The following is a 27842-nucleotide window of genomic DNA, read 5'->3' as shown; positions in this document are numbered from 1 at the left end:
AATGCTCATTTTATGACCAGCCAAATTAATTACTTATGAAAATCTATTATGCATTTTTTCTTTTCTCATTTCTTCACAAGTCTTCTGGTCATATTTAATATCTCTCTTCTCATTTAGGTACTTCCTTTTTTCTTTTTCTAGATTTTCAGATGCTATATACATTAAACATCTTCACAGATTCATCTTGAGTGATTGCACTTTATGTTAAGTGTTGCATACCTTCTTGTCATTGAAAATGTGAAAATAATATTAGAAACTCTCATTATAATAAGGTTTTGTGTTTATGGAACTTTCCTGCTCTTCATTTGCCTCTATCTGTCCTTCTCTGTAGAACTGAAGTCAGTTGTCATTGGTACCTATTTATGGACATGAATTTCAGTTCCAGTAAAAATATTATTCAATACCTGACACAGCTGTGCTTCAGATTGAGAGCTTAATAAATACACATAGAAAATGTAACCTTTGCTAGAAAAGAAAAATTTGCCTAAATTCTTCTGTGTCAAACTTGAGAAAACAATATCACACTTGACAATACCTGGATTCAAAATGAAAGGCTTTTATATAACAAACTGCAGCAAGTTTAAAAAGTGACTTTATATAGCATCTTTAATAATTTTGTATCTTAAAAGATTACATGTATTCCATATTTTCTGGTTTTTTAAGACATTATTTTGTTTTCTTTTGTTTTTTCCTTCTCTTACATGTTAGTCTTTTACCTGTTTGTGGATTAGTATTGAGAACATTTTTTTCAAGATCTTTGATAAGACTTCCAAGTGAATTTATCTTCTAAGATATTATTTGCTACCAGCAAGTGATTGAATTTCTATATTTCCTATCTTGGCTACTAAAATTAAGAAAGAAACCCTGTCTATGTTTAACATCTGTCATTTGTTGAATAGGATAAAAGAATTAGATACCTATCTTTTTGCAGTTTTTTACATCTTCAAAAGTGCTTTTTAAGAATAAAGGATAGGTAATCATATATTAAAAAGTATAAGTATTGTATAATTGTTATTACTTCTAAGAGTCATAGTTATATTCTTCAATTCTCTTTAAAGTGGAATTTCTAAGCTAATGAGGCTATAATTTGAAGGAGCTTTATTATTCTGTCAAAAATATTCTAAGCCAGTTGATTTTGATAAAAAATAAACACAAAAAATAACTATTTTTTAGACACATATATCACCCTGTGTTTAAGTGATTTTTTTTTAACATCTTTATTGGAAAAGTGATTTTGAAACTTAGAAATACACCCCTTTTTCTTTAAGACTTTCCATTCTTTATAAACCTATTGTTGGGAGATTTGGATTAATTACTTTATTTGATAAATACTTAGCATTAACTGTGTTCCATACACCATATACATTGGTGAAAAATATAACTATGATCTCTTCCCTCATGAAATTCAATGTAGTGAGAGAGACATATATTTAAACAGTAATCGCAAATAAATTTATTATTGCAAATTATGCTATTAAGAGTTTTGCTCAGAGAGATAGTCACAGGTAGCACCTAATTTATTTTAGAGGTCTTAGGAAACATCTCTAGAAGGTGGCATTTGTGTTAAGACCTGAAAGATAAAAATAATCTACCCTTGCTAAGTGTTGGGGAAAGGGTAGGAATGGCCTTTGTGTTTGAGGAACAGGAAGAAGGGTAGAATGACTGAGGCATGTGCGCCTGGGAGAAACACGTAAGTAAGGTTGGAAAGGTAGGAGGGATGGAATGATGAAGGGCCTTACAGTTCAGGGTGACCAATTTGTTATTTCCAATGCAATTATGTTTTAAGCAGTGACTTTTTTTTAAATTAATTAATTTATTTCTGACTGTGTTGGGTCTTGGTTGCTGCACGTGGGCTTTCTCTAGTTGTGGCGAGTGGGGACTACTCTTCTTTGCGGTGCACGGGCTTCTCATTGCGGTGGCTTCTCTTGTTGCGGAGCACCGGCTCCAGGCACGCGGGCTTCAGTAGTTGTGGCGCACGGGCTTAGTTGCTCTGCAGCATGTGGGATCTTCCCAGACCACGGATTGAACCCGTGTCCCTTGCATTGGCAGGCGGATTCTTAACCACTGCCCCAGCAGGGAAGTCCGGCAGTGACTTTTTTTTAAGTGTTACTTTCAAAGAGTACAATAGGAAACACAATGAAAAGCCATTTTTCTGTCCCTGACTCCCCATTCCCTTTGGAATTCTTTTTAGAGGCAGCTGCCCTTACTAGTTTTTTTTTGAGGAGGGATTTTGTTGTTTGTTTTCGTGTGTTTAATTTTACTTTTATCCTTCCAGAGTTTTTCCATGCACATGGAAATATATATGCATATACAACTTTTTATTTTTAACACAAACAATAGCTTACCATACATACTGCTCTGATCTTTGTATTGTTTTTACTTGACAAAATATCCTAGTCTTTTTACATCAGTATATATAGATTTATTTTGTCAATAATTGCATGGTATTTGCTTACACAGTGCTTGATAATTGTTTTTCTAGTCATCTGCTACCATAAAGAGCATTTCAGTGGACTTTTTTGTACATCTGTTCTCACATGGGGATACATTTTAGGTTAAATTCTACTGTCATGAATATCTAAATAGATATGTTGTGGGAAAGATTCGTAGATATTCTCCAAACTTTAGACCACTGGATCAACAGTTCAGGCAGCATTAAATCTGAACTCAAGAGATTTCTCTAGAAAATACGTGACTCCCTGTGGAGCCTGTGCTTCCAGAAGCCTTCATAGTATTTTGTATAAAAGCAGGTACATGTGAGAGATGAGTTAATAGATGGCAAGCAAACCCCATACCCTAGTTATGGCCGTAATAGAGATTTAAGTTTTTATGAATGAGAGTATCAGAAAATATTTTTCTTATCTCTGTATAATGTTCCTTTTGTCCACATTTATTTCATCTGAGTGTGCTTGACTATGGAGTCAGGATTTCTTTTAAGAAACAGGGAAGTGGGAGGTTGGGGTTAGCAGATGTAGGCTTTTATTTATGCAATAGATAAGTGCCTACTGTATGGCACAGAGAACTGTGTTCAGTATCCTGTGATAAACCATAATGGAAAGAATTTTTTAAAAAAGAATGTATATATATGTATAACTGAATCACTTTGCTGTACAGCAGTAACTAACACAATGTTGTAAATCACCTATACTTCAATTTAAAAAGAAAAAGAAAAGAAACTGGGAAAAATACTCACCTCCAAAGTATTTGAGGATTCTCACTGATCACTTGTGATGTTCTGTCGTTATTCACTTTAACACTTACAATAAAAGAAATGCTCAGTGGGATTCAGAGTTCACGATGGCTCTCATTTGGGAGTTGCTATACTTTAGAGTGACTTGCCTGTGTAAACATGACCGTTTTGGCTTTGGAGCCAAATATGGGTTTAAGTTCCTACCCTACTGCTTCTAGCTGTGTGACTTGGGGCAAGTTACTGAATCTCTCTAAGGCTTAACATCTTTCCTTATAAAATGAGGGATGAGAATAATAATGTTCCGAGAGTTAAATGAAGTAATATATATAAAGAACATGGCACAGTTCTTAACACTTTCTGAGTTTTTAATAATTATTAGCTGCTATTAAAGTAATCTGAGCAGAGGAGTATCATTAGTATAGATTGGATTTTCAGTTCAATGAACTATCAGATTCCTATCATGCCCAGATACTTCAGAGTAAACAACATCCAGCCTTTGAAAACTGTCAGTATTTTCAAAGCACAGGTAGTTACCCATTTTGACCTATATTGTTTAGTCAAAATGTTAATTAAATAATTAAAAATTAATCCAAGGCATTCATTTCTTTCTCTCCTACTAGAGCATTACCAAATAATTGAATTTTAATTTAGCAGAAAAGAAGGCTATTAATGTACAGGTCAGTAAGTTCTTCTTGATTTTTAAAATACAAAGCCTTTAGATTTTAGGAAAATATACAAAAAGAATTTCAGAAAGCAGCTTTCAGTAGACCAAACATTTTATCTAAAGTCAACCATAAACAAAGAAGGAACTATGATTCTGAGATAAAATACAAAACGTATTTGTAATAGGAAAGAGTTTGAAATGCAGTCCAAGCAAAATCACAGTTCACAGATTCAGAAATTCATAACAAGAGATGGACAAATCAAGGTTAGAAGACTAGTGGTTAGTAAGTGGTTTGGAAGACAAGTAATCTTTGGAGAGCTCAAAACCTGTCCGAGGTGGATAGGAATGAACAGAATACCAATTTCTAAAATGTGTTGGATGTATAGAAAACCAGGGCATGTAAGACAAGTTTGGATGATAAAATAACTTGGCTGAACTGTCTTCATCCCCTGAGTGTACTGAAGATAGATTTATGAAGAGTTTAATTTTAATAGTTGAGGTAGGAAATGATTAAGCTATTAAGAGTAGTTCTGAGTCCAAGTTAGTATAGGTTCTGGCAGTATTCCAGGGAGAAATGACAAGGTTTTTGCCAAAAAAGAAAGATGATGTTGATGTCAATGATCTTTCAAAATGTTCTTGTATTTCCAAGGCAGTGTGGAGGTATGCTCAGTATCCATCTCATAAAGATGAGCCGTATGGGTTTTTCTATTTGAAAAATAGCTAAGTTGTTAAGGAAATAAAACATTTTTATTGTGATGAATTAAATATTTGACCTATTTTACTTCATTTTTTTAGGGAGCTAAAATTTTCATTGTAGAATGGACATTGAAGTTGTTTTATATAATCCATAGGTGCGTATAAACTTAAACTATTGAATAATTCCTAGAACATGCTTCCAAAACTTTTTACAGTAGTTGATCATAAATAAACCTTGGGGTTTATGTGCTCTCCTGTTGAGTGTAAGTTGGGCTCACTGACAAACTGTTTTTCAGGTGTAGTATGTTACAGATTAAGTGAAGTGAAATGTGCGTAAATCTTAATTTACTGTGCTAAGTATTCCCTAATATTAACATAGAACTTCGTTTAAAAAACACGTGATGATTCCCGAAGTATAAGCAAAGACAAAATTAATGAGTTGATGACTTGCTCCTAGTATTCTATATGTATAAAATGATATATCTTATATATCAAATTGAATTTTTATCTGAACCAGGTATTGCTAATTTAATGAAAATCAGTTTTTAGGCATCTAAATTCTGCGTGTATGATTAGTTTTCTGATGTTTCCTGTGTCTCTTCTGTACGCTCCCCTTCCTAAATCATTGAGTCTGTCTCTCGGCTCTCATCACTCATCATCTCTCATTTCTCTTTCCTTGGTCTTGCTCCCCCAACCTCCCCTTTTTATTGAGAAATAACTGACATACGATCGCTGTATAAGTTTAAGGCCTACAGCATTATGGTTTGATTAACCTGTATTGTGAAAAGGTTACCACAATAGGTTCAGCTAACATTCATCCTCTCGTATAGATATAATAAAAAGAAAAGAAAGAAAAATCGTTTTCCTTGTGATGAGAACCTAGGGTTAACTCTCTTAACAACTTTGCTCTATATCATGCAGCAGTGTTAGCTATAGTCATCATGTTGTATGTTAACATCCTTGATACTAATTTATCTTATAACTTGAAGTTTGTATCTTTTGACCTCCTTCAAATTCCCCTTCTCCATACCTCCCACCTCTGTTAACCTCAAATCTGATCTCTTTTTCTATGAGGTCTTTGTTTTTTTCAGATTCCACATATAAGTGAGAACATACACTTTTTATCTTGCTTTGTCTGACTTATTTCAGTTAGCATGGTACCTTCACGGTCCATCCATGTCGTTAGGTTGTTGCAAACGGTAGGATTTCCTTATTTTTAAATGGCTGAATAATATTGCATTATGTATACACATACACACACACACACACACACACACACACACACATACACCACAACTTTATGCTTTATTCATTCATCCATTCATGGACACTTAAGTTGTTTCCATGTCTTGGCTATTGTAGATAACACAGCTGTGAACATGGAGGTGCAGATATCTTTTCAAGTTAGTGCTCTTGTTTCCTTTGTATATATTTTCAGAAGAGGAATTGCTGGATCATCAGGTAGTTCTATTTTTGATTTTTATAGGATTCTCCATGCTGTCTTCCATAGTGGTTTTACCAGTTTACAATCCCTCTCACAGTGTATAGGGTTCCCTTCCCTTTTCTCCACATCCATGCCAGCATTTGTTAACTCTTGTCTTTCAGATGATAGCCATTCTAATAGGCATAAATTAATATCTTATTGTGGTTGTGATTTACATTTCCCTAATGACTTGTGATGTTGAGCATCTCTTCATGTACCTATTGGCCTTTTGTGTATCCTCTTTGGAGAAATGTCTATTCAGGTGTTTTGAAAATTTCTTAATTGGATTATTTGGTTTTTGCTATTGAGTTGTATGAGTTCTTTTTTTAAAATTTATTTATTTTATTTATTTTATTTTTGGCTGCGTTGGGTCTTCATTGCTGCACACAGGCTTTCTCTAGTTGTGGCGAGCGGGGGCTACTCTTTGTTGTGGTGCACAGGCTTCTCTTGTTGCAGAGCACAGGCTCTAGGCACACAGGCTTCAGGAGTTGTGGCACGTGGGCTTCATAGTTGTGGCTTATGGGCTCTAGAGCGCAGGCTCAGTAGTTGTGGTGCATGGGCTTAGTTGCTCTGCGGCACGTGGGATTCTCCCAGACCAGGGCTCGAACCCATGTCCCCTGCATTGGCAGGCGGATTCTTAACCACTGTGCCACCAGGGAAGCCCCGAGTTGTATGAGTTCTTTGTATCCTTATCAGATACATGGTTTGCGAGTATTTTTTCACATTCTGTAGGGTTTTTTTTTTTTTTTCCACTTCGTTGATGGCTTCTTTTGCTCTGCAGAAGGTTTTTTGTGTAATGTAGTCCCACTTGTTTATTTTTTATCCTGCTCATTGTGCTTTAGGTATCATATCCAAAAAATCATTACCAAGACCCACAACAAGGAGCTTTTATTCCTATGTTTTCACCTGAGGAGTGTCGTGTTTAGGTCTTAAATTTAAGTTTTTATCCATTTTGAGTTAATTTTTATGAGTGGTGTAAGATAGGGGTCTGTTTTTATTCTTTTACATGTGAATATACAGTTTCCAGCACAATTTATTGAAGAGACTGTCTCTTCTCCATTAAATATTCTTGGCTCCCTTGTCAAATATTAGTTGACTCTATATGCTTGGGTTAATTTCTGGGCTCTCTCTTCTGTTTCAGTGATCTGTCTGTTTCTATGCCAATACCATGTTGTTCTGATGAGTATAGCTTGAAATCAGTAAGTGTGATACCTCCTGCTTTGTTCTTCTTTCTCAGGATTGCTTTGGCTATTTGGGGTCTTTTGTTGTTATATATAAATTTTAGGAGTTTTTTTTTTTCCACTTATATAGAAAATGCCATTGGAATCTTGATAGGCATTGCACTAAATCTACAGATGGCTTTGGGTAGTATGGATATTTGAACACTATTCTTCCAGTCCATGAACACAGGATATTTTTCCATTTATTTGTGTCTTCTTTGATTTCTTTCTTCAGTGTCTTGCAGTTTTCAGTGTAGGGATCTTTCACCTCCTTGGTTAAGTTTATTCCTAAGTATTTCATTGTTTTTGATGCTGTTGTAAGTGAGATCATTTTATTTGTTTTTCAGATAAGTCATTCATGTATAGAAACACTACTGATTTTTGTATGTTAATTTTGTATACTGCAGCTTTACTGAATTCATTGGTTAGAGCTAACAGTTTTTTGGTTGAGTCTAGGATTTTCTGTACATAAAATCATGTCATCTGGGCTTCCCTGGTGGTGCAGTGGTTAAGAATCCGCCTGCCAATGCAGGGGACACAGGTTCCAGCCCTAGTCCAGGAAGATCCCACATGCCGCAGAGCAACTAAGCCTGTGCACTACAACTACTGAGCCTGCACTCTGGAGCCCACGTGCCGCAACTACTGAGCCCACGTGCCGCAACTACTGAAGCCCACGTGCCTAGAGCCCGTACTCCACAACAAGAGAAGCCACTGCCATGAGAAGCCCATGCACTGCAACAAAGAGTAGCCCCTGCTAGCCACAACTAGAGAAAAGCCCGCGTGCAGCAACAAAGACCCAACGCAGCCAAAAATAAAATAAATAAATAAATTAAAAAAATCGTGTCATCTGCAAATAAAGACAATTTTGCTTCTTCCTTTCCAATTCTTTTATTTCTTTTATTTCTTTTTCTTGCCTGATTGTTCTGGCAAGGACTTCTAGTACTATGTTGAATAGGAGTGGTGAGAATGAGTACCCATGTCTTGTTCCTGATCTTAGAGGAAAAGCTTTCAACCTTCCATCATTAAGTATAACATACATACTTATATGTGGGCTTATCATATATGGCCTTTATTATGTTATGTTCCTTCTACACCTTATTGTTAACAGTTTTTATTAACAATGGATGTTGAATTTTGTCAAATAGCTTTTCTGTGTCTATTGAGATGATTATATGATTTTTTTCTTTCATTCTATTAATGTGATGTAGCACATTGATTTTGCATATGTTGAACCATTCTTTCATCCCAGGTATAAATTCTACTTGATCATAGTTAATGATCCTTCACCTCTCTTAAATGTGTCTGCCTTTTATTCACTGTCCTTAATGTCAGCTACCTTGTCTGACTTTTATACATTGTCTTTAATATGAATTTAATACATTATTAAAAGCAAGAATGAAACCACATAGTGCCAGATTTTAACAATAGTACTAAAGTTAAAAAAGTTGAGACATTTTGGGTCAAAAATGTTTCTGAATCAATCTGTGATAGAGTCAGGTATCAGAGAGGGTTATTACAAGAGAAATTGCATTTAAAGCACAGGATCAATTGTAATGAAGTTTGTTTAGGTTTTCACACCATTTTGATTTCCCCTTACTATGTAAATTAACTGCTAAATCCAGTCTAGTGTGGCCATTTAAACGGAAGTCCTTAAAAAAAATCGTAAGGTAAGGTAAGATAATCTCTTACTGTATCAAGAATTACGGCATTCAGAATAATTTTTAAAAATTATATACGTCTCTTATTAATGGAAATTACTTTTAAAAAAGCAGGCTGTGGCATTTAATTTTTCAACAATATTCTCCCTATTTACCACTCACATAAAAAGATAATATCAATTTGTTATGGATCATTTACATTGCAAGGCCTTTTGGAAACTCTCTGTCCTCAAGCCTAATAGAAGCAGACCACTTACTCTGGACCACCCATCAGGGCAATACTCCTGGTTTCCTGGGCCCATTTTCTGGATAGGTCAAGGGCCCATCTTTCCCCTTCCATCTAGTTTTACTACTTTGTCATTAACTTACTTATTTGACTTTCTTTCGTCCGTGGCCAATAACCAGTCTGCATATCATTTGGCTAACAACAGCCAAACAGAAATAAAGGAATAATGGCAAAAGAATGTATATCATACAACAAATATTATTATTATTTTTTTTTTTTTTTTTGCGGTACACGGGCCTCTCACTGTTGTGGCCTCTCCTGTTGCGGAGCACAGGCTCCGGATGTGCAGGCTCAGCAGCCATGGCTCACGGGCCCAGCCGCTCCGCGGCATGTGAGATCTTCCCGGACCGGGTCACGAACCCACGTCCCCTGCCTGCATCGGCAGGCAGACTCTCAACCACTGCGCCACCAGGGAAGCCCCAACAAATATTATTATTGTTTTTCTTTAACTTTTTCAAATTTGATAAGAGGACTTTATTTTATAAAGGACTTTAAGCATATTATTGGGTTAGTTTTTCATAATTATAAATAAATCTGATTTGTTTTACCCTATATAGTATTGAAGTATTACTATAGTTTTCATTTTAAAGAGGAGGAAATTGTGACTCATAGATTATTTAGTGTAAGCGTGTAAATCAAGAGTTTCTGAAATAAACTAGCAATCACCAGTATTAGCAATCACCAGTATCCCCAGAGGGTTGTAAAAGTTCAAGGCTGGGGCCACAGATTAGCTGGGAGTGGTCCACCAGCTGTGAGAAGAACACCTAGAGTATAAGAATAATAAAGGAACAAAATTGAAGACATATACTACTAGTGACATCCCTCTTTACTTCATATTATACAGCAATTAGGGATTCAAGAATATGTCCATGGAATCTATAACGTGTTGCAGGAGTGGTGATCTTGAAAATAATGCTTATGGAGAAGCTGGTAGTATATTAGTTCATTACTAACCAGAACTTTTTTTCACTCCTTATTGTCAAGAAGGTGATTAAAATCCGTATGACTAACTTAATGGTGCATTATTTATATATAACCGTCTCTGGGTAATTTCTCTACATCTTTCTTAAAATGAGTAGTCACTGTCTGACTTCCAGTTTCTTCTTTTTTCTCAGTCAGCTTGGATAGTTCTGCAGAATCAGGCCAGGTCACACTAATGTCCTTTCCTCTTGGGCTTCCCTCAAGAAAGATGTATGTGTTTACTGACTTCTCTCCTTTCCCATCATCCAAGCAATGAGATTAAGAAGGTGATGCACTGCTTTAGAGTAGACAACTGTTGTAAAAACTAGGTATATACTCAGTAAGTATTTACTAAATCACTCTTACATGATGAACATAGTTACTAGGAATATAAAATACCATAAGTCTTTGCCCTATAGGAGTTGGTCTGTAGGAGTTTACATCTAGAAAATTTTGCCACCAGCAGATTTAAATAGAATGTCCACATTATGTCTTATATTCGAATACTGTCAAAATTGGTTCCTATGTAACATGAAAGTCCGTGAGAGAAGATAACTATAAACCGCATTTTAAAATACAGTTACCAGTTGAATATTTTTGCCATAATTATTACCTGTTCTCTAGGATGAAAGGAAGAGAACAAAGTGAAACTGCATTCATTTTATTTCTTGTTCCCATATATTTACAGACTCTGTGACGTCTTAAATCTTTTCACAACCATACCCACCAAGCTGAATACCAGATTGAGTGAATGATGGGTGGCTTTTAAAGATAAATTTGTACAAAATATCCCTTTCTCTTTTTTCCAGTAGTAGTGGAAGAAGACTAAATACATTTTGACCAGAATCTGTTTTATCTTACTTGAATAGCATAGACCTATTTAAAATCAATTGAAGAAGATGCTGTGGTTATGGAAGCATCCTAACCACTGCTGCTACACCAGGGGAGAAGGGAAGAGAGAAGAAATAGTCCATAACAGTGAAGGAAAACTTCTCTGGGGGTGATACATATATATAAAACACTTTCTTCTGTGTAGAAAAGTGGAGAGAGATTGGGAAATTGTTGAAGGCTTTTTTGACTTATGGTGACTCCAGATTAGTGCTCTAAAGTATGGAATGAAAAGTATTCTTTCATCATAAATCTTGAATGTCTTATGGTGTGGTATTACACCATATTTACTGAGTGAATGAATTGAAAAATGCAGTAATAGTAATTTCAGTTTTTTTCTCATTTTTTCCTAGCATTAATAAGAGCTGTCCTCATTTTGTACAGCTGTAAGTCTGTAAGATAAACAGCGTCCTGGTTATAGAAGGAAGACTTATCCATGTAGATACTAGAACCCGTAGGCAAAATTCTGGCTTGAGTGTACTGTAGCCAGGCAAGAAAACAATACCTGGAAAAGGTTATAGCTACCCCAGAGAGATCTATTCAAGGCAGAAGGTGTCCTGTCAGATTAGATCCTGCAGATTTTTAGGGCACCCTTTCCCCTGTGTGCATTGCCCTGTAGTGTGCTGTCAGATACGACAGCTGAGCCACTGGCAACTGTATAGCTCCCTTTGTCCTCCTGACCCCACTGCTGGACTAAGTGCTAACGTGTGCTCTTGAAGCCCTTTCTGGCAATGTGGGTATTAACTTAAAGAAGCTCATTTCCTTCTGTCATTCTATCCATATTGTTTGGATCATGTTCTTACTATGGTCTACGTTTATGGTTATGAGTTTGGTAGTTTAATAAAACTGGTGTCTTTTTTGATAAATAACAATTATTTTTTGTTCCCAGGTATAATGATAAAGTATAACGAAAATGAAAAAGAAAATCCCAGTTATACTTGGCATTTTTCTCTCTGCTTGCTCATTGAGCTTGTATTCATGTCATAAATGAAAATAATATCCAGTAAGAAATAACCAACAATAACTTGAAGAGAATGCCCATGTAATCTAATAATCTAAATCTTTTGTTGGTCTCTCTGTGACATTTAACCTATCACTTTAATGAAAATAGTTTTAATTGCCTATTTGAACTTCGTGTTGTACGAAGTGACTTACCTACTGGGCTGTGCCTTCTGGAAGTTTATGATAAAATACTTGGAGTACTCCATGTGAGTGGTTTTGAGAAGGTCACATAGATAATAACTTAACAAAAAAATCTATATAAACAGTTAGTGAAATATTTACTGTTTGTAAAAGCGAAGTTTTGGGGTTATGAAGGGATAGAGGCTGCATTACTCATTTCGAATTGGTGATACTGGTAAAAGTAGTCATCTTTTGTTGAATGAGGAAGGAAGATGCTTAAGGATTTTACGTCTGAATAATGGGAGTGAATTACCTGGCAAACTGTAAGGCAGGATGGTTCCATTTTCTTCCTAGAGTTTGATATCTAAAAACAAAGTTCTCACTAATCCCAAAGGTTAAAGCACTAACAGTAAAGGTTAAATGATAGAGGCAAGGAAGAGGATTATAAATTGGATATGCAGAATAAAGTATGTTAATAAAGAAATCAGTATTCTCAGATTGCTTGAATGAGATTTCAGAGAAACGATGACCCTGATGATTGAGATGGGGAGAGTCAGGAATGGAGGAGAACGGCTGAGCAGCTCCAGCTTTATCAACAGGTCATACGCACAGATGACAGTGCCAGAGCCCTGGCATAGAGAGAGATGATATTGGGGGTAAGAGTGGAAGGCTTCTATAGTAAATAAAATATGACTGCATGCACCCTGTCCAAAGTAGAGCATATTAAGACTAGGAATCCAGAGATGGTGACTGAATAATCCTCACTGTCTGTTACACTGAGCTCCTGGCTCTAGATTGGAACTTAGAGGTCAGTCTAGCCCAATCCCTTTATGTAATGGGTGAAATCCAAAGAAATTGAATGATTTACCTAAATTCCTACAACTAATTACTAACAAAGTTGGAATGAGAAGACAGTCTGCAAGTTTATGTAGTAAAACCCTGTTAAAGTTAATCTTAAAGATGTATAGAAACTTTTTTTCCCTTTAGATAACTAAAATTTTACTGAATGCGTGGTTCTTATCTCTTTCCTGAAAGTACTTATCCTAGGAAAACCATTTAAGTCAAATTACTTTAATAAAACTTTTTTTCCCTGCTTAGATTTGAGAACGTTCAGCGTCACTGGGAACCCATTTCATGATGATCTGAATTAGTAGGAATATCTGTTCATGGCCAAACATTCTTGTGCTTCTAGAGGATCATAATTGTTTCTAGCACAGACTCACATTCTACCAGAAAAACTCCAAAGAAGGCATTAATTTTTATTTTATATCCAAAATCAAGTTTAAAGAAAAAGATATTTTCGATATTAGAGTGAACCCAATTTAGTTTTTCCTCCTAAGCAGTTACCCAGGAGAAAACGTCAGTATTCATCATCAGTAGTGCCAGTTTAGTGCAGAAAATTCAGCAACGTGAAAATAGAAACAAACACATACAGAAATGTGAGTCTTTGTTCTGTGGATGTTTACTTCTCATGAGCTCTTTGTTTTAATTTATATCTTTCACTTTTAAGGTAAATACAGGTACTTCTCCTTTGTTTTCCCCCCACTGAAATCCTGTTCCATTCTTCACAGCCTTACCTACTTGCTGAATCTTTCTCCAGTTCCATAAGTCAGAGTTCGTTGTGTGTTTCTGAACTATTACAACATATTACTTGTGTATATATTTAGCTACTATTTCACTGTATCTTTTAATGTAGTTTATTTCTGAATTTTTTATCTTCCTTATTAGATCGAGAACCACTGGAAGAGAGAGTATCCATTAATCTTTAGTAGGCCTTCAGCAATTTACATGGAATCCTATGGAATTGAATTAAGCACTTCCACTTTTTTTAGGCTTAGTTTTTCTGCTGTAAAGTCCTTTGAACATTACTCTTTCCTGTCTCCTTTCTTGATGGAGCTCTGCCTCTGCCTAATGTATCACAGGAGACTCTCTGTGAGGCAGCTGGCAGAAGAGCCTATTAACTGTCTCCTTTGAGAGGCTGTAGACAGGGTAGCCTGCCAGGAGGCCTCCACAGCCCCTTCACACGTGGAAGAGTTTGGTCATGTGTGCCCCACCAGACACACGGCAAGCGCATGTCCTTTCAGGACACAGTCACTGCTCTATGCCTGGAAAACTGCTATAGCCGAGAGAATTCTGATCTCTAGACAGCACACATGAACTTGAGACGCAGTACTTCCCCTTTGTAGTGTATTCTTGGGAAAGTCAATTAATGCTTAAAGTATTGTTAAGAGAATTCAATGAGATAATGCCTGTGCCAGCACATGTAAACTATTAAATACATACAAGACACTTCTAGTATTAAACTCCTCAACCGAGGGTTTTACTTATTAGGGAAGACGAATATTTTTCCTGATTCTCACTGAAATCCCAAGTGTAGGGGGGCTCACTTCTTGTAATAAGATATTGCCAAACTAAGATATTTGCTGTACTTTATTAGAATGTCAACAGTCCTATTCTATATGTTTGCCTAAGATAGATCAAGTTAAGCCAATTTAATGTGCTAGAAAATTCATCCATCCTAGGAAATTTTTATACCTCTAAAATCTCTTATTCAATATGAGAAATCATCTTTTTATCATTGATTAGTCATCATTGTAGAAATATGTCAGACTCATCACAAGTACTCACTTTGTATTTTTTAAATTCTAAATGGTAAGCAACATAGCTTTTGTGCTCTAAGCAAAAAGGGAGATAAATTTTCCTGATGCAGATATTTGAAGGTGGAAAGATAGTGTGAACTCACACATGAGGATTTCTCTTAGTATTTTTGAAGAAATAATTTAGACATGGTATCCTGGCACACAAAACATAACCCTTACTTGAAACCTGAAGTTACACGAGAAATAACGTTCTTATTTCATTTTTTTTTTAAAAAAGCTCTTTACATATTTGAAAGCAGCTTTGATATCACCTCAGAATTCTTTTTGTCAGGTTATTAGAACAACTTCACTTAACTTTTTTGTACTACATGTAACATGCCTTTTGTGTCTTCATCCAAATTCTTGCCGAAAATTTTGAAGATGAGAGGGTTAAGCATGGAATTCCAAGTCATACTTGATCACTTCCTGACAAATCTCCATCAATCCTTGAATCAAGATTCCATGGCTATCATTGTTCAACTTACAGATCCACTTAGCTATAATTCTGTCTAGCTCACTTCATCTCCATTTCTACCAAGTGATTACAATGATGAGTCAAATGACTTGCTGAAATCTTTTTGTATTTATGACCTTCCTCTGATCTACATTTTTTTGGTATTAAAAAAAAATCTAGTAAGCTTTTTATTAAAGTATGTTGAGAGGTACTCTTCCACTGATCTCTTGCATTCCTACTCATCTTACTGGGTATGTCAAGAATGCAAGGCCCTGACTGATCTTTACCTAGGCCACTTCTCAGGGATGTGTTTGTTGTGAGCAGCTTCTAGAGATAAGGTAGTGTCTCCCTCTCAGACAAAGAGCAGGCTTGCTTACTGCCTGCTATAAAATGGCAGCTTTCCCAAACTCATCGTTCCTCTCCTGAAACACATCCTGCTCTGTGTGCAGGCATCCATCTGGGCTTATCCACAACACCCCCATGCTGTGCTGTGAGTAATAAAGGTCTTCATCACTGACCCATGAAAAAGTAACAGTCTAACTTATTAGCTTATAAATAGGGTGAAGTACTAGACCAAGCAAAATATAAGACAGAAGAGTACACAAATTATAGAGCTCAAATTATCACAAAGTATACACTCCCATGGTAACCATTTTCCTGACTTATAGATTAGTTTTGGCTGTTCTTGAACTTTGTATAAATAGAATCAAACCTTTATCTCAGAGGGAGACACTACTGAACTATATACTTAAAAATGGTAAAGATGCTAAATTTTATGTATTTTTTTAACCATAATGAAAATGGTTTTTATTTTAAATTAAAGAAAAAGTCAATTCCTTGGCTTACCTCTTCACTTTTTTTTAATTTTTATATTGGAATAGAGTTGATTAACAATGTTGTGTTAGTTTCAGGTGTGCAGCAAAGTGATTCACTTATATATATACGTGTATCTATTCTTTTTCAAATTCTTTTCCCATTTAGGTTATTACAGAGTAGCTGTTCACTTTTTTTTTAATGTTTATTTTTTAAAATTTTATTTATTTTCCTTATTTTTTTGGCTGCATCGGGTCTTAGTTGCCGCACACGGGATCATCCCATGCAGCACACAGAATCTTCATTGAGGCGTGCGGGATCTTTCGTTGTGGCACTCAGTCTCTTGCAGTGCTCGGGCTTCTCTCTAGTCGTGGCGCGTGGGCTCCAGGGCGTGTGGGCTCTGTAGTTTGCGGCACGTAGCCTCTCTTGTTGAGGCGCGCAAGCTCAGTAGTTGTGGCATGAGGGCTTAGTTGCCCCACAGCATGTGGGATCTTAGTTCCCCCACCAGGGACTGAACCCATGTCCCCTGCATTGGAAAGTGGATTCTTTACCACTGGACCACCAGGGAAGTCCCTGTTCACTTTTTATAATGATGTATGTATGCCTTTCTCTCTCTGTCTCTCTCTTTCTCTTTATGGTTATTGCTTTCTAAGTTCTAAAAAATCTTCACCTTTACCAAGATCACAAAGGTATTTCCTATGTTTCCTTCTCAGAGCTTTAAACTTTAGGTCTATAGATCACTTGAAATTAATTTTGTGTAGGTGTGAGGTAGAGATTGGGGTCTGTTTTTCCAAGACAGTTACCGAGTTCTCCCACTACCAGTTCTTTAAAATGGTATATGAATTCTTTACCAGAATTTCCTTTTCCCATTGAATTCCTTTGGTGTCTTATGTAGTATATGAATCGGCCATAAGTAGGTGGGTTTATTTCTCGACTCTGTTCTGTTCCATTGATCTACTTGATTATCCTGAAGCCAAAACATACTCCCTTGACTGTAACTTTATAGTAATTCTTAAAATTGGGTAGTCTGTCTCTTCCCAATTGGCCCTTTTTTTCATCATTATTCTCTATTCTAAATCTTCTGCATTTCCATGTAAAAATTTATAAGCAGCTTGTGAAATCAAACCAAAAAGCCTGCTTGGAACTTGGTTGGGATTGCACTTGATCAGTTTGGGGAGAATTGACTCTTAACACTCAATATTAATCTTCCAATCCATGGACTGGGTATATTGTTCCATTTATTTTGCACTTCTTTAATTTCTCAACAGTGTTTTGTAGTTGTCAGTGTAAAAGTGTAACACATCCCTGTCTAAAAGTATTTCTAAGTATTTTGGTTTTTGATTCTGTTATAAAGGATATTCTGATTTCAGACTGTCCCCTCTTTATTCAGCCAGTGCAGTTTAAGGTGAATTATAGACAGTTAAGATAGCCCCAGGTGGATGAAATGATCAAGAGCTCCTTCAGAAATGAACGATCTCTTACAGAGAGAAGGACTACAGAAAGATACCTGTACTGAGACATGTGGTTCATCTAAAGAATCAAGTGTTATTGACAGTGAGCCAGGAAGTCAGAAGAGTTTCTGCTGTACGCTACCTCAGATTTCTGATGAGCAGTTTTAAAATGTGTATATTTTGTTCTCTGATGAGTGAGGATGGCAGTTAGTATTTGACATGAAAGTAGAGACAGAAACAGTCAGTTAGACTTTGCATAAGTAGCAGACATTGGATGGGGAGGGTAGAAGGAAATTTGTGATCTTAGTGTAAGTGTGTTTTATGTGTAAATATGATACAAGGGTGATTCAACATATGAAAATCCAGAAATGTAAGATACCACATTAACAGAATAAACAACAAAAGTCACAGGATCATCTCAACTGATGCAAGAAAAATATTTGACAAAATTCAACACCTTTTCATGATAAAAACACTCAATAAACTAGGAATAAAAAAATTATTTCAATATGATAAAGATCATATGGAAAAAAGCTCAGGGCTAACATCATACTCTGTGGTGAAAACTGAAAGCTTGTACCTCTAAGATCAGGAACAAGTTAAAGGTGCCCACTCTTACGACTTCTATTTAACATAGTACTGGAAATCCTATAACAGCACTCAAAAATCAGTTGTGCTATTATACAATAATAATTAACAATCCTAAAAGGAAATTAAGAAAATCCCATTCACAACAGCATCAAAAAGAATAAATTGTTTAGGAATAAACTTAACTGAGGAAGTGAAAGACTTGAAAGACTTGTACACTGAAATTATAAAACATCGCTGAAAGAACTTGACACGCAAAAAATGGAAAGACATCCTGTGTTTATGAATTGGAAGACTTAATATTGTTAAAATGTTCATACTACTCAATGCAATCTACAGATATGATGCACTCCCTACAAAGTCCCAATGGCGTTTTTTGCAGAAATAGAAAAAAAATTCCTAAACTTCACATGGAACATCAAAGGACCCAGTATAGCCAAACCATACTATTGAGAAAGAAGTAAAAATTTAGAGGCTTCCTACTTCATGATTTCAAAACCTATTACAAAGCTACAGTAATCAAAACAATATGATACCAGCACAAAGACAGACAGATAGACCAGTGGAACCAAATAGAGATCCCAGAAGTAAACCCGAACATATACAGTCAAATGATCTTTGACAAGGCTGCCAAGACTACAGAATGGGAAAGGATAGTCTCTTCAATAAACAATATTAGGAAAACTGTATATCCACTTGCAATTGAGTGAAGATGGATGCTTATTTTACATGTGTACAAAAGTTAACTGAAAATGGATTAAAGACCTAAATGTAAGATGTGAAACTATAAAACTCCTAGAAGAAATAATAGGGAAAATATAATGGCATTGAAATGGGCAATGATTTCTTGGATATGACACCAAAAGCACAGGCAACTAAAGGAAAAATATACACACATAAATGATACTACATCAAACTTAAAATCTTCTGCACAACAAAGGAAGCAGTCAACAGTGAAAAAGCAACCTACAGCACAGGGGAGAAAAAATTTGCAAATCATATCAGATATGCGGTTAATATCCAGAATATATAAAGAATGCCTGTAACTCAATAACAAAAACCCAAATATCTCAATTAAAAAATGGGCAAAGGACTTAAATATACATTTTTCTAAAGAGATAAACAAATAGCCAACAAGCATATGAAAAGATGCTCAGTATCACTAATCATCAGGAAAATGCAAATCAAAACCACAAAGAGATATTACCTCACACCCACTGGGATGGTCACTATCAAAAAACAAGACAGGGGCTTCCCTGGTGGCGCAGTGGTTGAGAGTCTGCCTGCCGATGCAGGGGACATGGGTTCGAGCCCTGGTCTGGGAGAATCCCACATGCCACGGAGCAACTAGGCCGTGAGCCACAACTACTGAGCCTGCGCGTCTGGAGCCTGTGCTCCGCAACAAGAGAGGCTGCAATAGTGAGAGGCCCGCGCACTGCGATGAAGAGTGGTCCCCGCTTGCCACAACTAGAGAAAGCCCTCACACAGAAACGAAGACCCAACACAGCAAAAATAAATAAAATAAATTAATAAAAAACAAGACAACCCAGAAAATAATGGGTGTTGGCAAGGATGTGGAGAATTTGAATGCCTTGTGCACTGTTGGTAAATTGGGACAGCCACTATGGAAAAGAGCATGGAGATTCTTCAAAAAATTAAAAATAGAACTCCAGTAATGATCCACCAATTCAACTTCTCTATATATATCCAAAAGAATGGAACAGGAACTTGAAGAGATATTTGCACACCTACATGCATTGCAGCATTATTCACAATAGTCCAGAGGTGGAAACAGCCTACATGTCCATCATTGGGTGACTGGATTAAGGAAATGTGCCATGTACATACAGTGGAATATTCTTCAGCCTTAAAGAAAGAAGAAAATCCTGTCAAAATCTGCAACATGGATGAACCTTGACGACATTATGTTAAGTGAAATAAGCCAATCACAAAAAGACAAATACTGTATAATTCCACTTTATATGAGGTATCTAAAGTAATCAAACTCATAGAGAAAATAGGATGGTGGTTGCCACGGGCTGTTTGGAGGCAGAAACAGAGTTGGTCATTAGGTACATAGAGTTTCAGTCATGCAAGATGAGAAGGTTCTAAAGCTCTGTTGTACAATATTGTGAATATAGTTAACAATATTATACTATACGCTTAGAATTACGAGGATAAATTTGAGTTTTTTTGCCACAACTTTCTAAAATGTGAAAAAGGAGACTCTGGTTTTTTCTGATTTTTCCTTAATACTGACATTCCAAACTTTTTGCTGCAATGTGTTCTTTAAAAGTATATTTTAAAGTAATAATTTTTATTTTGATAGAAAGTTCCATAACTTGTGAATGTATTTCTGATCAAAACCTTTGCATAAATTCTGACCATATCCAACAAAAAAGCTTAGATGTGAAGATATAAATATATGTTTATAATTATTTTAGATAACAAGATTATGTAATAGGTCTTAATAAAGTAGTCACTGATATCATTGATTTGGGGAATATAATGTCTCTAAAATATCTAGCCTATGATAAATTCAATTTCTAAAAATATTGCTAGCTTTTATAAACATTTTTCCCTTATTAAATGTAAACGTACTTTTGGATTTGTCTTTTTATCCCACATCTCTTTAAAAATCTAAGGAAGCTTGACTTCATGCCTTTTTCTTTTTCTCTGCATTTTTCCTGTACTAGATAGAGACATCAAAATAAGCATTCCATTGAATTTTTTATTTAGAAAAAATTCCATTGTAGCATCTAAGTATTTAAAGGGTATTCCAGGAGCCAGCATCTTTATACACCTGATCTTCCTGTCCATTCGTTATATTTTATATCAAAGGCAGCTTTGAGGGGCATAAGAAGCCACAAATAGAAAAGTAAGTCGTTTGGCCTGAAAGCAGGGAGAGACAGACTGTGGAATTTCTTTGTCTTGGTGGCAGGACAGTGCGTTGTGGCTTGGGAGGATGGCGGGGGATTTGTGATCTCGCTCTATTATGTTTTTGTGTGTAACTATGTGTGTCAGCCTTAGGACACAAAATTAATTGGTGAATCTACCTTTTCAGCTTCCTTTTTTAGCATTAAAAAGTAGCACTATTGAGCCCTCATGCAAAAAACACACAGTGAAAAGTAAAATCTTGGTTCAAAGTAGCCAAAGCAATCATAAGAACCTTTGAATGAAAGGGCCTACAGCTATGTGGAATACTGAGTAATATCTTAAACCAAGAGTCAGCAAACTTTTTCTATAAAGGGCCAGATAGTAAAATGTTTAGGCATCAGTTTCTTGTCACAACTCTGGCATCATAGCTTGAAAGCATCTGTAGATAGTATGTAAATGAATGAGTGTGGTGGTTTTCCAATAAAACTTTATTTACAAAAACAGGCAGTGGGCTGACTTTGGCCTCTAGGCCATAGTTTGCAGACACTTGCCTTAGAATTTCAATTATATCACCAAAATCACCACCTTAAGAATAAAAGTCAGGTTGATATAGTTCCCTCCCCCACAATATGAAAAAGCTGATTATCTCCAAAGTACTTTCTGGAAACTGACATTCTGATGGTTTGGGAAAGTTGACTCTGGCATCTGTCCTGGCAGACCACATAATGTCTAGCAAGATTATAGCTGGTGCCCCTTGAACCAGCAAGTTAAAAATACTGTGAAATGCGCTCTTTTATTTCACAGAACTGTTATCATGACCGTCAGGGAGTTATGTTCTCGGAGATCATCTACAAAGGAGAAATGCAAAAGGTCCCGGTACTCTGCAGTGCTGGCAGAGCATGGCTATTAGGAAACCTCACCTGAAAAGACTAATGTCATGTATTAATCTAAACTGGGAAAACCACACACTCAGCTCTGCCTTTGGCCCAGTCGAACTACATTACTTTAGGTAGCAAGCTGTTCATAAGGTGCGTCTTTAAAAAGAGCATGACGGTATCAGAAAAGCCAGTATATTCTTGGGGTCACTTTCAGTTTTTCAGTGTTTCATGTTTCTCATCTTTCCCCACAAACTGACCCATGTCTAGCTTTAGTACAGTCTTTTCAGATCTAATGCTTTTGTCTTTTTTTTTGGAGGGGGGGGAGGTGGATAATTCTTAGTATAAGCCCTCATCACCTCGATTAACAACTCGCATGTTCTCCCGGCTAATCTCTCTTTCTGTGAAATCCATCTCTCCTAAGTATAACCTACAGGTACCAGTCAGTATTCTCTGCTTCAGTGTTTGATGGATCCTTTCTTCTTCAAGAACTTGTTTTGGCTTACCTCCTACTATATAAAACCTATTCTGTGTCTCATTGGGTAAAAGTTGAATCAGCATTCATTGTTTATGATTATCATATAGATTTTTTCCCCTTATTTTTGATGGGCTGGCTTAAAGTTTATTTTTGTTTTAAATAAGAACTCTGAACAATGACATAAATGGAGCCCCCATAATAGCTCTCTATAATTGTTGCTTTGATTACGATCCTATTTTAAATGTATAAGTGAATACAACTAAACCAAACTTCTCAGGAATAAATTGATAACCTAAAACACAAGGGTAATGAATTATACATTTTATATATCACTAGGGACTAGTATCTCTTAGTTTAATAACCTTTGAAGTTGTTTGAAGATAAATTAAGATCTCTACATGATTCAATGACAAGAAATCATTAGTGGTATGGCCCTGATGATCCCTTTTCTCAAATGACAAATTGATAAATTAGTATTCTTGTTTACATAATAACCTCTCCGAGTTTGTTTAATATGATCAGGTCCTCAGAGTCCCATTAATACTGAAAGAACGGGTAGGATCAGATTTTCACAGCACAGAGTAAGAAATCTTTGAGAAAGAGCTGCTGAGAATAAAATGGTCTTTTATCCTCTTACTAAAAGTTGGCTGCAAACAAAATAAAGCACTTCTATTCATTATTTCCTAATTGTTCCAGACATTTATATATATATATGTGTGTGTGTGTATATATATATATATTATCTTTTTAATTCTCAAGGTCTTCTAATATAGATACTGTTTTATCCATAAGGAATCGTTGAGTGCCAATACGGGATATATATCAAAAAACTTAGAGCTTGTATTCGTTCACTTAATTGGAAACTCTAGAGGGAAATCACTCTTGAGGCAGTATGTGATCCAGTGGATCAAACATGTCACCAAAAAGTATTCTTTTTCCTTTACTCTTTCTGCTTTCCATAGTGATAGCTTCATCCTAAGGCTGCCAGTCTTTGTGGTGCTACATGCTGTCCTGTACACTTCCACTTGCAGAGAATGCTTCTTTCCTGGTACTTCTCTCAAAAAAAAAAAAAAAAGTTTATTTCATGCTTTAAAGTATCTCCTTGTATCTCAGTGGCCTAAATTAAACTATGTGCCTATCCCCGAGTCAGTCACTGGGAAATGGACTCCATTGATTGGGTTAAGCGAATCTAGGATCACCTTTATTGTTGAGGTGAGGTAAATACTTTCTAAAATGGGAGAAGGGCAGTCTCCTAAAGGAAATTGAGGTGAATGAGGGAAAATTGATGTGCGACAAACAACCAGTCCCTGCTACAACTCTTCCTTATTTTATATGCAAAATAACTTCAACAAAAATAATGATAAGTTGTAGTGTTTATTGTGTGTACCATGTGCTAGGCATATGCTTAGTGCTTTAGATACATTTTAGTCTTCAAAACCATCTTGAGAAATAAAAGGAATTAATCCTTACGGGTTTTTTTTTTTTTTTTTTTTTTGCGGTACGCGGGCCTCTCACTGTTGTGGCCTCTCCCGTTGCGGAGCACAGGCTCCGGACGCGCAGGCTCAGCGGCCATGGCCCACGGGCCCAGCCGCCGCGCGGCATGTGGGATCCTCCCGGACCGGGGCACGAACCCGTGTCGCCTGCATCGGCAGGCGGACTCCCAACCACTGCACCACCAGGGAAGCCCAATCCTTATGTTTTAAAGAAGTTTAGAGAGATTGAACAACTTACCCCGGGTCACATAGCTAATCATGTACCCGAAAGTGGGGTCCGGCTGCTCACCGCTCAAAAGCCAATAAAGAGGCCAGGTTAGGGGAAAGGAAAGTTTGCTTTATTTTGGATGCTGGCAACCAGGGTGGAGGCGGGGGTGGACACCTGTCCAAAGGCCGACTTCCTCCACCCGCCGCCCCAACAATCAGGGGGCAAGAGCTTTTATAGGCAGAGGGAGGGAGCTACATGCAAAAACAATTCAGTCAGCTCTGACAGTCATCCTGAAATTGGTCATCGGTAGTCTGACAGTGTCATCTTGATTGTCCTAGGTACAGTTAATCTTCAGTTCCAGGCTCTTTGAGGCCAATTCTCAGAATTGCGGCAGCTTACGTCATGGCCACAGCCTAGCCATCATGTAGTTAACTTCTTCCACCTGGTGGCGGTTTCAGTATCTGTAGGACAGCTCACAGGATAAGGCTCAGAATATTATCTACAGCCCTTAAGGAGGAACTAAAGGTCCTCGACTATGCTTAATGACTAAACTATTATTATTTGGTCTCCTTTGACTGTTTTCCTCTGTTTCTGCATTTTCTCACTTCTCTGATTAAACATATTCTTTAGCTAAAGTTTTTCCACAGACAAAAGGCAGGCTGAGGACATGGGGCGAGGCAAGGACCATAGGGCCTGCTCCATTTCAATCAGACCTAGATCAGCACGACTTCAATTTCCATGTTCCTTTCACCATGTAATGCTGTCTCGTTAGTAAACTAAAAGTTGGCTATAAAAACATTCTAAGAATTGTCTTAGAAATTCATCACTGGTGAAGAATTCTAGAAAATAATCCATCCTGTCTTGGTTTAATGTGCGATACAGAAATAAGCTTTGGTAAGACAGAGTTACAAAGGGGGAGTTATTATCTTGTTTTACCCAGTTATGAACACCACCATCTTATTGCAGTGGTCAGGTTGGGCTACTCCAGCCACACACATACACACATGCATATGCAAACATGTATACACATGTGCTGCACATATGATTATTGTATGTATCACACATTCTAAGAGAGGTTCTTTAAACTGCCACAATGAAAATGGCAAAAGAATGAGTTCAAAGAAACAGACACTATCTTCTACAGTAACCTCACAGTGAATACTAAAGATCATATCATCTGATGTCAGTCTGCAGTTCTTCTTCACTAAATGATAATAATCAGGTACAGTCCCCACAGAAATGTTTCTGGCCCAGTCTGAATTATTTTCTTGGTATCCTAGCTTTAGTCTCATAGTCTGTCCTTTGGATAGTTTAATTTTTGCTTCAGGGTCCTTAATGGCTACACTCACCCAATGCTAATTATTTAATTTTTTTCCTGAAGACCTTGCTTCTCAACAGTGTTCTGCAGGAAGCTGACTAGGGCTGTGGAATGGTGCAGCTCTGCTACTTTACTTAAGATCACTGTGTCTGTGGCATGAATAACTATAAATGGGAAATAAATCTAAAATTTACTTTAATGATTTAGTGATTTTAAGCAAGAAATTTCTCTAAGGTAGAAATAGTCTTGGATTAACTAAGAGACAATCAGATACCCTTTGTCTGTATCTTTGGCTGTGTCACAGTATTCTGATAGCTGTATCTAACTCTACCTTCCTAGTACTTTTTTTTTTTTTTTTTTTTTTTTTTTTGCGGTATGCGGGCCTCTCAGTGTTGTGGCCTCTCCCGTTGCGGAGCACAGGCTCCGGACGCCCAGGCTTAGCGGCCATGGCTCATGGGCCCAGCCGCTCCATGGCATATGGGATCTTCCCGGACCGGGGCACGAACCCGTGTCCCCTGCATTGGCAGGCGGACTCTCAACCACTGCGCCACCAGGGAAGCCCTACCTTCCTAATACTTTATTGACTTGGCATCACTTTTCAGCCAATTTTTAATTCTATTTAAGTGTTGTCTTTTCTTTGTTTATTAATCTAGTGTGCATTTGTTCGTTTACAGTCTTATCTATTAAGGATTGCTTCTTTGCAAATTATTTTTTTAAATGATGCAGTTTGTAAGGCAGTGGTGTTACAGAAGCATCTATCAAGATGAGCTCAGAGTCTTAAATGTACTAAGTTTTATTGTTGGAATCTAAAGAATTTTATGGCATCTGTCAGGTGCCATTGATAAGTGATGTAATGTCATCCTTTTCTAAACATTATTTTAACATTGAACAAGTACTTGAAAAGCATAGTTCTAACCATTGGAGAGAAGCTAAGGAAGAAATGTTTAAAATTAATAAAAAATTTCATGGGTAGCTTGTCTTCATGCCTTTTGAGGTATTATTACGTGCTAGACATCCTGTGGTGGGCACTGAAATTAGCATGCTGAACAACAGAAGCGCAGTTGTCTTCACAGGGTTTACGGGCTGGGCCGGGGATTGGGGGTATGAAGAGGATTATGTGAAAGACTAGTTTAAAAAGAGCAGGAGGCAGAAGGAAAAGTGCTGAATGAGAGCTAGTTTTGGAAAGAAATAATATTAGGATTCCGCAGAACACTGGGGTTATGTCATATGATGCTTTAATCAAATTGCAGAAAAGATTTTTTCATTTGAAAGTTATTCCGTAGCTTAGAAAAAATCTTATGTGGTTTCAAGACCAGAAGGGTGCACTTTTTCAAAACTAGGCCAATGTATATCTAACAAAATAACTAATATATGTGAATATTGGTCCAGGAAGTAACTTGAACTAAATATTGATTTCAAGTCCATTTTAATAGACATTTTTTGAACGTATTAAAGTTGAGAAATTAGTAGTAATTTTGCTGTTTACTGTTGCATTTAGGTGTTTTTGTTTTTGTTTCAGAAAATTAAGTCAAGCTTGATAGAAGCTATTTCAGTAATGTTCATAGTAATAAATTTGATATTCTCTTTAACAGAACAGGAAAAAAAGTAACTTATCTGACACCATTAAGATTATTTTTAAAGCATATAGCTTAGTGATTTTGCAAATAGTCCACCTAAATTTCTGTAATACTGATTTGTGAATAGGAGAAGAGATTAGAAAAAGAACTTTCTAAGGAGAGTTAGGCAGTTGTTTATTTTCTAGGTATTCTCATTAAAGAAAAAGCCATTAAGTCTTCATCTCTAGAGTTGTTCTATTTAAGGAGGCCTAGATCCCTGGTGAAGAGGATGAAAAACATCAGAAAATGACAATTAAAATGTTAATCCCTCTTGCGAAATTCTGGCTTAATATCAGAGGGCCTAATAGAAAGAGAAAGTAGGGATGACTGTTTTTAGAGAACATTCATTCTAATATACTTTAACTTGGTTTTGTTTTGTTTTGTTTAATAATGCAATACATTACACTATACATTAACAAGGAAATTGTTTAATGCCATGCTGTTAGTGAATGCAGTCTAAGGCTACCCTATTTAACATGGTTGTCACTGGCCATATGTGGCTCCTGAGCTCTTGAAATTTTGAAATGTATCTAGTGCTTCTAAGAAACTGAATTTTGAATTTCATTTAATTTTAATTGATTTAAATTTTAAAATTTAATTTCCAGTAACATGATTCAATTATTAGAAAAGGTTAAGTATGTTTGGAACAACCTAGGTATGTGAATCTACTTTTTTAACTGTAAATTTGATGAAATCTAAATACAGATCGAATACTTCAGATGGAAATTTGCATCTAAATTGAGATGTCCCATACATGTAAAATACACAACATATTTTAAAGACTTAGGATGATAAAACGTAAAATATGTCCACAATAATTTTGTAATGATGCATGTTGATTTAATAATATTTTATATATATTGGG

The 27842-nt window shown here is 36.3% G+C and overlaps 1 protein-coding gene across 8 annotated transcripts in view; it reads left to right on the top strand.

Moving 5' to 3' along the window:
* Positions 1-27842, top strand: part of FER (FER tyrosine kinase) — a 468208-nt gene that overhangs the window by 333368 nt on the left and 106998 nt on the right. The window lies entirely within an intron of this gene.

Source organism: Delphinus delphis, chromosome 3, assembly GCF_949987515.2.
Source record: "Delphinus delphis chromosome 3, mDelDel1.2, whole genome shotgun sequence".
Classification (NCBI taxonomy): domain Eukaryota; kingdom Metazoa; phylum Chordata; class Mammalia; order Artiodactyla; family Delphinidae; genus Delphinus; species Delphinus delphis.
This window is presented reverse-complemented; position numbering and strand designations above follow the sequence as displayed.